The sequence below is a fragment of the Oryctolagus cuniculus genome, chromosome 12, assembly GCF_051225735.1.
Source record: "Oryctolagus cuniculus isolate XC-2025 breed Fujian yellow rabbit chromosome 12, ASM5122573v1, whole genome shotgun sequence".
In the NCBI taxonomy this organism is placed as follows: Eukaryota; Metazoa; Chordata; class Mammalia; order Lagomorpha; family Leporidae; genus Oryctolagus; species Oryctolagus cuniculus.
Genome location: NC_142878.1, coordinates 97,046,758 through 97,059,517, shown reverse-complemented (window position 1 = coordinate 97,059,517; position 12,760 = coordinate 97,046,758). Strand labels below are relative to the sequence as shown.

The 12,760-nt window shown below is 56.9% G+C and overlaps 1 long non-coding RNA gene across 1 annotated transcript; it reads left to right on the top strand.

Annotated features, from left to right (window-relative positions):
* The first annotated feature begins 2,864 nt into the window (after nucleotides 1-2,864).
* LOC149123178 (uncharacterized) lies at nucleotides 2,865-11,172 on the top strand. Its single transcript, XR_016218584.1, has 2 exons — nucleotides 2,865-3,158; nucleotides 9,864-11,172. It is a non-coding gene; the product is annotated as an uncharacterized LOC149123178 (long non-coding RNA).
* The last annotated feature ends 1,588 nt before the right edge of the window (nucleotides 11,173-12,760 follow it).

The following is a 12,760-nucleotide window of genomic DNA, read 5'->3' as shown; positions in this document are numbered from 1 at the left end:
CGCCTGCGGGGCTGGCGAGAGCTGGGACCGTTTTCCCCATCACCCGTCCTTTGCTTTCTCTCCTGAGGTTTACGGGGGTACATTTAGATGCAAGACATGGTCCAGTCCTGAAGGTGTTGGGAACTCAGTCCCCAGGGGGCGCTGCTGTCACTGGTTCACGTCCCACAGAAGGGCATTGATGAGAGAAGGGGCTCAGCCCCTCCCCTGTCTCTCCCCTCCCCGTGTCCCCACCTGCTGCGTGGGATGATAACTCCACAAGAAGACCCCCGCCAGGCACGGGCCCCTTGTCCGGCTCTCAGCCTCCTGAACTGCAGACAACACGTCTCTGTCCTTTATAAATTGCCGCAGTCACAGGTGCACGCCTGCCACTCACTCCTCTGCCTGCAGCTCCGGAGCCATCCGTGTACCCCAACTGACCAATCTGCTGGGCTGGGGCCCACGCGGTGCCTCTCCTGCTGGACGCCGGCCTGGCCTGGCAGAGTGGGTCACGTACCTCTCAGCCCTTCTCCTCGCTTCTCATCTCTCTTCGGGTTGTCTTGGCTGCCCAGGCCAGGCCGCACACTCAGGCCTCCTCCAGCAATCGTGTCTGACCGCCACACACCGTTCCTTCATCCAGGCCGGGGCCTTCTCGTGTGGATGTGGTCACCACTCGACTTGGGGCACACCCGCAGAGGGCTCTCTGGCTCGTTTCACTCCATCCCCTTCCCAGCATTATCTGGTCCCTTCCCACCCTGGCAGGGAACCTTCTGGCTCCCATCCCATGTCTGGGCAGGTCCAGGTTCCCCTCGCCGCTGCCGCTCCTCCAGGCCCCAGCTCCACAGGGCCTGGTCCGTGGGCCCTGTGTCCCCCTGGCACCGGTCCTAGATGCGTTAAGGACAGCCGTTGCGACCAAGCCCGTGGCAGCTCTCCCGGCACTTCGGACATTGCTGTGGTAGCCAGGCGGGATCGGCTGGCGTGCATCCCCGTGTCTTTAGGGTCCATTTTCCAGTAGTTAATTTTTATTATACTTTGCAAAAGTGTCCATCGTAATAGATTAAACATGTTGAGGGCAGGGGGTGAGGCTCTGCAGACTGGAAGCTCACTCAGGGCGGGGCCCTCGCGGGCCAGCCCTGCACCCAAGGTCAGTCCCACGGAGAGAGGTCCCCGTGGGCCATGGCCCCTGTTCTGACCAGGTTTCCTTAGAAATATTTCTCTGGCTTGGCGTGAGGGAGAAGCCGGCCCTGCACAGTGAGGCCTCTCAAGCACTGGCCGTTCGAACATGCCCAGCGGCCGCCCTCTCGGCTCCCGCAGTCGCATGCCTGTACGAGGGTCCGAGCTATGCGGTGCGCACAACCGTCAACCACCCCATGATCCAGTCGCCTCGGAAATCCTCCTGTTTCTGTTCAAGAATTATTTATCTGAAAGGCAGAGTTACAGAGAGAAAGAGAGAGAGAGAGAGAGGATAGAAATCTTCCATCTGCTGGCTCACTCCCCAAATGGCCACAATGGCCAGAGCTGGGCCAGACAGGAGAGCCAGGAGCTTCTTCCAGGTCTCCCACGTGGGTGCAGGGGCCCAAGCACTTGGGCCATCTTCTGCTGCTTTCCCAGGCCATTAGCAAGGAGCTGGATCAGAAGTGGAGCTGCGGGACTCAAACCAGGACTCTGATATGTGACGCTGGCCTCATAGGCCGAGGCTCAGTCGGCTGTGCAGCCCCCAAAATCCTCTGTAGTTGAGGATACGGGTGACGGAGGGATGAAGGGAGATGTGTACCAACGTCGGCAATGTGCTAGGAAATGAAGCAGGAGAACAAAACAATGCAGGCTGACGGACAAGTGTGTGAGAAAGCAAGCCCGGCAAACGTCACTCGCGCGGTTGGTGGGGTGTATCAGTGCTCACTCGGCAATCCTAGCATTTCTGAATGTTCACTGCTTTTAACAAGGTCTGGGGGAACGCACCCAAGGGGCTGTACTGCCATGCAACCCCACCGATCCATCTCAAAAACCCAACCTCTAGTCAAAGGGTGCAAACCCAGGCAGAGCAGAAAGAGGGGTGTAGGGGCCAGGCAAGGGGGCCAGGAGCCGAGCACCAGAACCCAAGATTCTTGGACACACCTGGCGCGGCCAGGTGTTGCCACCACCATTCAGCTACCTGGGGGCTGCCCCACCCACACAGTGATCGGCAAAGAGCAAACCACAAGGAGGCCATTTGGGGTAAATTATTAAAAGGCTGGGGCCTGTGGCACAGCTGGTTAAGCTGCTGGAGCATCAGCATTCCACATGGGTGCGGGTTCGAGTCCCAGCTACTGTAGTTCCCATCCCACTCCCTGCTAATGCTCCTGGGAAGGCAGTGCAAGCTGGCCCAAGAGGTTGTGCTCCTGCCACTCACGTGAGACCAAGATGAAGCTCCTGGCCCACTGGCCATTGCGAACATCTGGGGTGTGAGCCAGTGGTTACAAGATCTCTCTCTCTCTTCCTCCCTCCCTCCCTCTCCCCTTCTGTCTTTGAAACTTTCAAAACAAGTTAGTCGTCTTAAAAAATTATGAAAAGGATGACATCCAGAAATCACAATTTCTCTTACAAGAAAGCTGGGGCAGGTGTATGGGGTGCAGGGAGGGTCCGCAAGGGATGCCCTGACACTGGGCAAGCTGGGGAAGTTTCCAGAACAAGGGCAGAGGGAGGGAAGGGGCTGGGCAGACCTGGGCCTGCCCACTCTTTTCCTGGGGAGCCCCCTCCCCCGAAGGCGCCTGGCCCTCTGGAGAACCAGGAAAGAGGCCACCCTCCAGTCCAGGGACGCCTGCTCATCCCCCACCACCACCGTGGTTCTCAGCAGGTGCAGGGTGACCTGGCTCCCGCCCCCTCAGCCTCACCTCTGGTTTGAACCTTTTGCGTTTTTTTTTTTTTTTCGCTCACTTCCTGCCGGGTTTGCATTTCCCTCCCCCGCCCCTCCCAGCCTAAGACACACTTTCTCTGCTTTTTTTCTCTTTTTGCCTCCTCTAGCCTCCGGACTCTTGCCCAGGCCGCGCGCAGCCCGCTCCCGGTCCTGCAGCCACTGGGCGGGGCGGCGGCCCTCAGACCATCCGGGCCGCTGTGGAACCCGGGACCCCCTGCTCGCCAAGAGGAAGCCGGCGGCGTGCGTGGAGGAGACGTCCCGCGCAGTCGGCGGAGCAGGAGCGCCCCAGGTAGGAGCGGCGGGGCTGGGCTGGGGAGGGGGCGGACACGTGGGCGCGCTGCTGCAGGCGCTCTGGGGGCTCGCGGGCGCGGGCGCCAGGACTGAACCCCGGGCCGGTCCTCTTCCACCTCCCCTCTCCCCCAGCCCCCACTCCGCTCCCCGCCATCCCTTCCGACACCTGTCGCCCTGCCTCCCTGTCTCTGAAGTCGCTAAAAGAGGATGAATGGGGGGTCACCTGCCAGCAGGGAGGAAGAGACCCTTCTCTGACACCAGAAGAGCCCGGAAGTTCGCAGACCACACTTGGGGCCTGACGCAGAGGCGGCTGAGAAGGCGGGTCCGCAGGGGTGAGGATGCCCCCCACCCCGCCGCCAGCCTCAGGCCTGAAGCCACCGCCCCCGGGAGCTGTGCTGTGGTCCCTGCTGTCCCGCACCCCGACAGGTGCACTGCCCCCTGGGGTGCTGAGGACGGTTGCCTTCCCACAGCTGGGCTCAGTAGCCTGCAGGCGGCCACCTGGCCAGGTGGTCTTGGGCAGAGCTGAGCCCGGCACCTCCCGGGCACAGCCTCATTTGTAGTTGGGAAGTTCTGAAGGTGTGAGGTCCGCAGCCTACCAGAAGAACAGAGCCCACCCGGCACGGATCAGAAGAGTTCCTGAGTGCCCTCTGGGCAGACCGGTGCTGGTGCAGGCAGCCCTGTGCATTCTCCACTCCTGAGCCCTTCCTGTAACCCGGCCTCTCCCCGCCCCTACCAGGCTCCCAGGTGATGGCTCCACATGGGCCGCAGCAGCCGGTTGGGCCCAAGACCTGCACCTGTGTCTGTTTCATTGGGGCAGGTTCAGCTAGGCATGCAGGCTGAGTGTGGGCGTGGTCCTTTGTGAGTCTGGTTAAAAGAGAAACATTGTGTTTAAATACGGGTGCTGTGGAATGTACCATTGTAACTGCTTGTGGGGCCTCCAGTTCTGGGCATCAGGAACATGCTCAGGGCATTCCGTCCTGGAACTGCCCCTCCCCCGGCTCCTGGCAGCCTGGTTCCCCTCCAGGGACCTCACAGAAGCGAATCACTCGCGTCTGTGCTTTGGGGCCCATCTCACTGTACGTGGTGCCTGCAGGTTCCCCCATGTCGGCGCTTTTTAAGGCCTCAGTGCATTTGGTTCCCTGGATCCGGCATGGTGGCTTTGGTCCACTCATTCTTCACGGGATGTTTAAAAAGGGTGCCGGAACCGAACTCTTCCGTCCATTGGTGCCACCGTTGGGGTGGCTATGACTGATGCGCCGTGGGGGACAGAGGAATGTCGGACACTGGGCTCCCTGTCTTGGGGAGGGTGGGACACAGAGGCTGGGTCCAGGGTGAGTCTGTGCTGGGAGGCGGCATGCACCCGTCTTTGTCCACTCACCCGGGCAGCATTTCCCAAAAATTCCCAGGCAAACGCCAAAGACTCAGGGCATAGCTGTTTGACAGAACCAGACCCGCGACACATGTGTCTGTGTGTGTGTGTGTATGTGTGTGCATGTGTGTGTTTAGATACAACCAGGGATGAAGGTAGTAGCGGGCAGTGTCCAGTCTTTGGAGGCCAAGGCTGTGAAGATGTGGGTTTGGGACATCACTGCCTGAAGCCCTCAGAGGTCATGTTTCTTAGGAAGCCACGGTATTAACAGTATTTTCAGTGTCGGCAGCTGCATCGTGAGAATGCGAAACTGAGATGCAACACCTTATGGCCATCTCTGTGTGCTGCTGTCCCCGAGGTCGGAACAGACCAGGACCCGGGACCTGGAGCTGCACTGCCCACCTCCCCACACACAGAGCAGCCAGGGCTGGGGGTGAACCTGTCTTACGGGGACTGTGAGCAGTGAAGGACCCCCTGAAGGATAAATCGACCCTGACACAAGCCCCTCTCCCCTCTGTGGCTCCCGTGTGCAGCCTCTCTCGAATGTGTGTGGGTCGATAGAAATACCTGAGCAGGACCAGAAAACAAAAAGAGAGAGACAGCCTTTGAGGCTGCGCCTTAAACACGCTGCTCTGCCGCGGAGACATGAGACAGAACAGGATTTCCAGGAGCCCCGCGCCATCCCCAGGCTCTCCTGGCTTGGTTGCTTTGATGAGGTGATGGTTGTTGGGAGGGTAAGCTTCGGGGCTGTGATTTGTTCAAGGGCTCTGAGTTCCTCATGGTGGCCATCAAATCTGTGTAATGGGTGTGTGTGGCCCAGCGCCAGGGCTCAGGGAGGTGCCCCAAGCCTGCTGCCCAGCAGTGGCCCGCTTCTCCCCAAGGCACGGCTGCCCCAAAAGGTCCTCCCATGGGCCCTGCTCCTCTCTGGGGTGGGAGCTGTGCAAAATCCCTGCCCCAGGGCCCCTCGCCCACCGTGTGGTTTCTGCATTAATTCAGCACTTCCTTCCTGCCCCTCCCAGACCTGGGAATGAGCAGCCTTCAGACTCTGTGTGCTGGTGCGGCGGGGGGTCTCCCGCGCTCTAGCCCCAACCTCGCAGACCCCGTTGATGTCAGGGCAACACCTGCCAGGACCATGCCTTTTTTTTTTTTAAGATTTTTTTTTTTTTTGACAAGCAGAGTCAGACAGTGAGAGAGAGAGAGACAGAGAGAAAGGTCCTCCTTCTGTTGGTTCACTCCCCAAATGGCTGCTACGGCCAGCACTGCGCCAATCCGAAGCCAGGATCCAGGTGCTTCTTCCTGGCCTCCCATGCAGGTACAGAGCCCAAACACCTGGGCCATCCTCCACTGCCCTCCTGGGCCACAGCAGAGAGCTGGACTGGAAGAGGAGCAACCGGAACTAGAACCCGGCACCTATATGGGACTCCGGCACCACAGGCAGAGGATTAACCAAGTGAGCCTCGGCGCCAGCCCCTAAAGATTCATTTTTGTTTTTATTTAAAAGGCAGAGTTAGAGACAGAAAGAGGGAGAGGGAAAGAGGGAGAGAGATAAGAGATTTTCTTTTTTTTTTATTTAATGAATATAAATTTCCAAAGTACAGCTTATGGATTACAATGGCTTCCCCCCTCCATGACTTCCCTCCCACCCGCAACCCTCCCCTTTCCCACTCTCTCTCCCCTTCCATTCATATCAAGATTCATTTTCAATTCTCTTTATATACAGAAGATCAGTTTAGCATATATTAAGTAAAGATTTCAACAGTTTGCACCCACACAGAAACACAAAGTGAAAAATACTGTTTGAGTACTCATTGTAGCATTAAATCACAATTTACAGCACATTAAGGACAGAGATCCTACATGAGGAGTAAGTGCACAGTGATTCCTGTTGTTGACTTTACAAATTGACACTCCTGTTTATGGCATCAGTAATCTCCCTATGCTCCGGTCATGAGTTTCCAAGGCTATGGAAGCCTTTTGAGTTCACCGACTCTTGAGATAAGAGATTTTCCACCTGCTGGTTCCACTCCCCCAAATGGCCACAACAGCCAGTTCTGGGCTTGGGTGAAGCGGGGAGCCTGGAACTCCATCTGTTCTCCATGTGGGTGCAGGGGCTCAAGTGCTAGGACCATCTTCGGCTGCTTTCCCAGCTGCGTTCGCAGAGAGCTGGGTTGGAAGCAGAACAGCTGGGATGCGAGATGGTGCCCTCAGTGGGCTGCAGGCATCTCTGGCGGCTTAACCAGCTGCCCCGCAGTGCCGGCCCCCAGGACAGAACTTTGCACCACGCCCTGGTCCTGGTCTCCTCTGGGAGGAGGCAGGGTGCTCTCCAGGGTGGCTCCGTGGGCCTGGAGCCAGGCAGAGTCCATCCCGACCCCACCACGAACTGCCTGTGTCAAGTCCCCTGTGTCAAGTGGGTGTAAACACACCGCCCATCAGGCCGCTTGGACCATGGTGTGCGACCGCACCTGGGGCTTCTGCTTTTCAGTTTTATTCAGATGTGGTTATTTTGGGGGCAGGCATCTGAACATAGTGCAGACCCCAGGACAGTGTGTGAGCAGGAGTCTGTTCCCTGGTCTCCAGGAGGCCTGAACGAGCCGAGCCAGTGAGAGGCAGAAGCCAACACCCTGGGGTTCGGGAGGTCCAAATGCTGAGTGTTGGAGGCCTGGTGAGAAGCAGCCATATGTGGGAGTGAGGGTGGCCGTGTTTGGTGCACGGAGAGCGCCTGCGTGCCGGCCTCAGAACCAGGATCCAACCCAGCAGGAGCATGACTAAGGGATGCAGACCAGCATGTCAGCGTGCTCGGTGATCATTAAATCGACATGAAGCGACACGACAGGCACGTGTCACCTGTCAGACCAGCGAGGAACGAGAAGATGGAGAATCCCCAGTGATGTTAGTGTCCCAACCTCAGCGCACCCATTCAGAGACAAAACCATGATTCCTGGGGGCTTTAACAGAGTGTGCTGCCCGGGTTTAAAGCACAGAGCTAGGGGAGGGTTCAGAATCTGCCCCAGGTCTGCTCCCCTGCTTCAGTGTCCTCTCAGACCCCGGGGCTCTCCAGTGCCCCCTCCCAGCGTCTGTCCCTGGCCATGCCGCCAGCATCACCCAGGCAGAGGGCGGGGGTGGGTACCAGCCCTCCTTGTCCCCAGCCTATCCCGCAGCTGGGCTGAGCAGAGCTGGCTTTGCTGCCAGCAGTAACTGCCTGCGCGGTTTCTTGTGAAGGAGAAGGTGGAGGGGGCATCGTTGAGGTCTGGGGGCCAAGGGGACTTGAGGTGCAGTGAATCCTCTCGGCCGCTGCACCCATGTGGGATGCCAGCATCGCGGGCAGAGGCTTTACTCGCGATGCCACAGTGCCAGCCCCGTTATTTTATTTCTTTTCAAGGTGGAGAGAAACAGAGAGATCGTCAATCTGCTGGTTCACTCCCCAAATGGCTGCAGCGCCAAGAACTCCACCCAGATCTCCAGGCTCTTGGACCATCTGCTGCTGCTCTCCCAGGCACACTGGCAGGGAGCTGGATCAGAAGTGGAGCAGCAGCCGGCCCCTTGTCTCCTGTTGGGCAGCGTTCTTTGCCACAGCCCTGGGCACGCTGTGAGAGCAGGCGCCTGCAGACACCCCGGGGTTTTCTCTGGAAAACCAGGAACTCTGGGCCCCATCGTGTCCAGCTGCAGTCAGTGGCTCCCCTGGCTCCTCCCATCTTGTCGGGGGCCGGAGAACGAAGTCACTTATTCAACAAGTCCACACAGTCGGGAAGCGGCAGGTGGTGCAGGGCTGGCATCCTTGTACCCACGGTTCCTGGAGGCCTCGCGTTGGGTGGTGAGAATGAGAAGGGGAGAGAAGGCTGCAGAGGAAGAGAAGAGGTGGAGGAGGTGACTTAGACGCAAGGAGGGGGCGGGCGCTGTGACGCAGGGGACGCCTGCAGCAGTCCTGGCATCTCCGCTTCCGATCCAGCTTTCTGCTGGTGCTCCTTGGGGGGGGAGGGCAGCAATGGCGGCCCATGCCCCTGAACTCTCCATTCTGTTATCAATATCATTATCAATATGCCTGTCCTTATGCCAGGTTTACACGGTCTTGTTACTGTAGCTTTACAGTAAGTTTTAAAGTTGAGTAGCGTAAGTTTTCCACCTTTGCTTTTCTTCTTCCAAATGATTTTGTATTTTTTGCATTTCCTTATATATTTTAGGACTGGCTTGTCGCTTTCTGCAAAAAATCCTACTGAGATTTTAACAGAGATTATACCGAATCTATAGATCAATCTAAGGACATTGACACCTTACTAACATGGAATCTTCCAGTCCAATAATATGAAATATCCCCCCTTTATTCACTTTGTTTATTTCTCTCAATGATGTTTTAGTTCCCAGTGTGCAAATTGTGCCTTCCTAGTGTTAGATTCATTCCAGGTTTGTTTTCTTCTTCCCAATGATGTTGTGAGCAAACTTTTAAAAAAATTTATTCTCCCATTGTGCATCACTAGTCCAGAAAAACTCAGCTGAAAAACCTGCTAAAGAGGGCCGGTGCTGCGGCTCACTAGGTTAATCCTCCGCCTGCGGCGCCGGCATCCCATATGGGCGCCGGGTTCTAGTCCTGGCTGCTCCTCTTCCAGTCCAGCTCTCTGCCATGGCCTGGGAAGGCAGTGGAGGATGGCCCAAGTGCTTGGGCGCCTGCGCCCGTGTGGGAGACCTGGAAGAAACACCTGGCTCCTGGCTTCGGATCAGCGTAGCTTCGGCTGTAGCGGCCATTTGGAGGGTGAACCAACGGAAGGAAGACCTTTCTCTCTGTCTCTCCTTCTCATTGTCTAACTCTACCTGTCTGGGGAAGAATGTTTGTGGATTTCCTACCAGAGGACGATGCTGTCTGTGAACAGCAGGTTTTACTCCCTTTCTGACTGGGCTGTCCATTTACTTACTCATTTCTGTGGCTTCACTGCACCTGCACGGTGTTGCCAGAGAGGAGTGGTGAGAATGGATGCCGGCCGCAGTCTTTCCCCATCAAGCTGGAGGCCAGTGGTAGGTTTTTCTGATGTACCTTGCCTTCCTAGTGTGTGGAGGACCCTTTTCATCAATGGATGCTGGCTTCAGTCCATGGCCCTGTGCACATCTGTTGAGCTATTAGGCGGACTCCCCAGTTGGCATCGCCACCTGTCTCCTCTGAGAACTGGACATTGCTAGGAAAGCGCTCACAGCAGGTGCCAGATGTATGAGGGAGCTGGGATCCCTAGAATCCCCGCCCAATGCAGGATTGTGCTGACTCAGAGCCAGTGCTCCCAGATTTCTGATTTCAAGAGATTCGGTTTTCAAATTTGGCCATGAATAATTTGATCCTCTGTTCTCTGACAGCGGAGCCTGATCCGACCCCCTCTGCACATGGTGGCTGCCTCTGATGAGCAGAAGTGAAGGTGTAGATTCCGGGCTGGATCACTGTGCCCGTCACAGCTCCCGCCTGGCTCTGTCCCCGGGCGCCCAGGCAGCTCCGCAGAGGCCAGCGAGGTCAGCTGTCTGGAAGGGAGTCCTCGGCCTTCGGACCACAATGCCTGCAACAGCTGAGCCCAGACCCTTGCAGCTCCCAGCCAGAACACCCAGCTAAGCAGCTCCTGGAGTCCCGACCCGGGCAAACCATGCGGTGATAAACAATTCTTGTTTTAAACCTCTCTGCATTGGAGCGAATCATCAGCAGTGTTGCAGATACAAGAGTCGTCGCCACCTTCAGCACTGATTGATGGGGCCAAGGGACAAGTAGCTCTGGACTTGGGGACTCTTTGGAAAGGGGTCCCGTGCGGGTGGGAAGAGCTCCTCTCTGAGGATGGGTGATGGCGCTGCCTCTGTGGGTTTTGGTGGCAGTCACCTCCACGCTCACGCTCCGCGCCACCTTGTCTAGGATCCTGCTCTCTGTCCCAGGGCACCAGGTCTTTGATAATCTGGGTTCTGAGAAAGGAACCTGGGGTCGTGCTCTCCCGGTCTGACCAGGTACCTGTGGTTGACCCAGGAGCTCCCTCAGCTGCTCTTCCTGGCTGTAAACAGGAGGGACTGGCACACTCTGCATTTTGATCACGTGTGGGTGGGTGATCTGCTTTCCAATTAGAGTTCCCTGCCCAGCCCCTTCTGCTCCGCGTTGCACCCAGGAGGAAAGAGCTGAAGCAGCCGTGTCAAAGGTTGTAGAAGCATTTACACTGCAAGCGACGTCTCGCTTAGCAATTGGGGGAATAGGACAACGACTTGCCTCGGGCTGCCATCCTGCCTCTCGTCTGTACCAAGAGGGATGGAAGTTTCTCTTTTCCGAAAAGAAGACAAGAGCAGGAGGTCACTCCATTTGAATACAAATTACATCCTGTCTGTCTTCTGAGCAGGAGGCAGTGTCCTTGTGGAACGGGTTCTAGGGACTGGCATTTAGCCGAAGGGTTTAGACACCTGCATCGCACGTCCCAGTGCCTGGGTCCAGTCTCCGGCTTCGTGCAGGCCCTGGGAGGCAGCAGCGAAGGCTCCGCTGGTTGGGTTCATGCACCCATGCGGGAGACCTGGAACCAGTTCAGCTGTAGCTCCAGCCAAACCTGGCTGTGTGGGCGTTGTTGGGAAAAATGATCCACTGGCTGGGAGACCTCTCTCTCTCTCACTCAAATAAATGTTGAAACATTGTTAAAGAAGACTAAAAGTTGTTCCAAAAAAGCAAGAAACTCATCCCACACTGCCCTGTGTATTTATCAGAACTTCTGGTTGCAAATGGCAGAAACCCAATCCAACCCTAACTTGTTTAAGCAAAACAGGTGCCTTTCTTATCTATCTAACCAAACCACAGGAGTGGGCAAGACTTCAGTGGGAGAGGGGAGGCAATGCTACCTTGTGTTTTATCTCTTCTCATCGCTCAGCTAATCCCCTCAGTTTTCTTCCCGTAAGACTAACCCTGTGGCCAAAAGGGCATCTCCAAACCCACTTGACATGGCTGCACGGATCCCTGGTGGAGCCAGGGGTGTTAAAACTCAGTTCGTTCAGATCCGCTTTTTCAGCTTCCACACAGAAGAGAGACCACGCAGTATCTGTCTGTCCGGGTCTGAGCTGGCAAGGGTGGGAGAGGGCTACAGAGGTGGTCAGATAGCAGGCCTGGCTTCCAGTGGGGTGACTGTTGGTGTGCGAGGACCCATTATTTATTTTATGGACAATGGAGGAGAGGAGGAACCTGAAGTTTCCAAGCCAAGCGACAGCAAGGAAGGAGACCTGCTCGTCCCTGATCGCATCGTCTGCATCACGGAACCATCACCCTGTGCCCAGTGAACATGCTCCTTTAGTGAGTGTTAATCAAAAATGCTTCTAATTATCCAAGGAGACGGAAATGCCAACTGACCTGCTGGGGTCCCCACACCACGGAGCTATAGCATGGCCTCCAAGTGCGGGGAAGACCTGTCTTCCCGGGCCTGCACTCCCAGCCTGCCCTTCTCCTGGTTTGCCTGTGATAGGCCAAGGATCCGCCCACCACCTGTCGTCAGGTGCACGGGATCCCAAGCAACACCCCTGACCCCTACACGCCACAAGCCGGGGAACCTCCCCAGCCACGCCCCAGGGAAGCCGGCACCCCTGCAGACTGGACCCCGGGAGATGCCCCCGGCCCTTTTCCTTCCTCCTTGCTGTCCCCGCCCCGCCCCGCAGCCTCCTCAGAGTCTGCTTCTGGCTTCCGGTGCCCCGAAGGGTCTTCCCTCCTTTCCCCACTTCACACTGCAGAGCTACTGTGGATTCTGAGAGGCTTCCCTGCCTCTGCCGACTTTGCCGCCTCTAGCGAGCACATGTCCTGCCTGCCTGTGGGTGGGGGCCAGACTCAGCCTGTGATTCTGTTGTACCCGGCGCGCGGCACAAACGCCGCACACTGAGAATTTGGAGCGAGTCCTTTATTTTAGCCCACGGTGGAGAGTGGGCTCATGCCCTTTGACCCTGAGGCTCAAAGCAACAGGGTTTTTTTTTTCTTTTTAAAAAGATTTATTTATTTATCTGAAAGTCAGAGTTACACAGGGAAAGGAGAGGCAGAGAGAGGGAGAGAGAGGTCTTCCTTCCGAAGGTTCACTCCCCAGTTGGCCTCAATGGCCAGAGCTGCATTGATCTGAAGCCAGGAGCCAGGAGCTTCTTCTGGGTCTACCACACGAGTGCAGGGGCCCAAGGACTTGGGCTGCCCTCTACTGCTTTCCCAGGTCATAGCAGAGAGCTGGATAGCAAGAGGAGCAGCCACGACTTGAACCGGCGCCCTTTGGGATGCT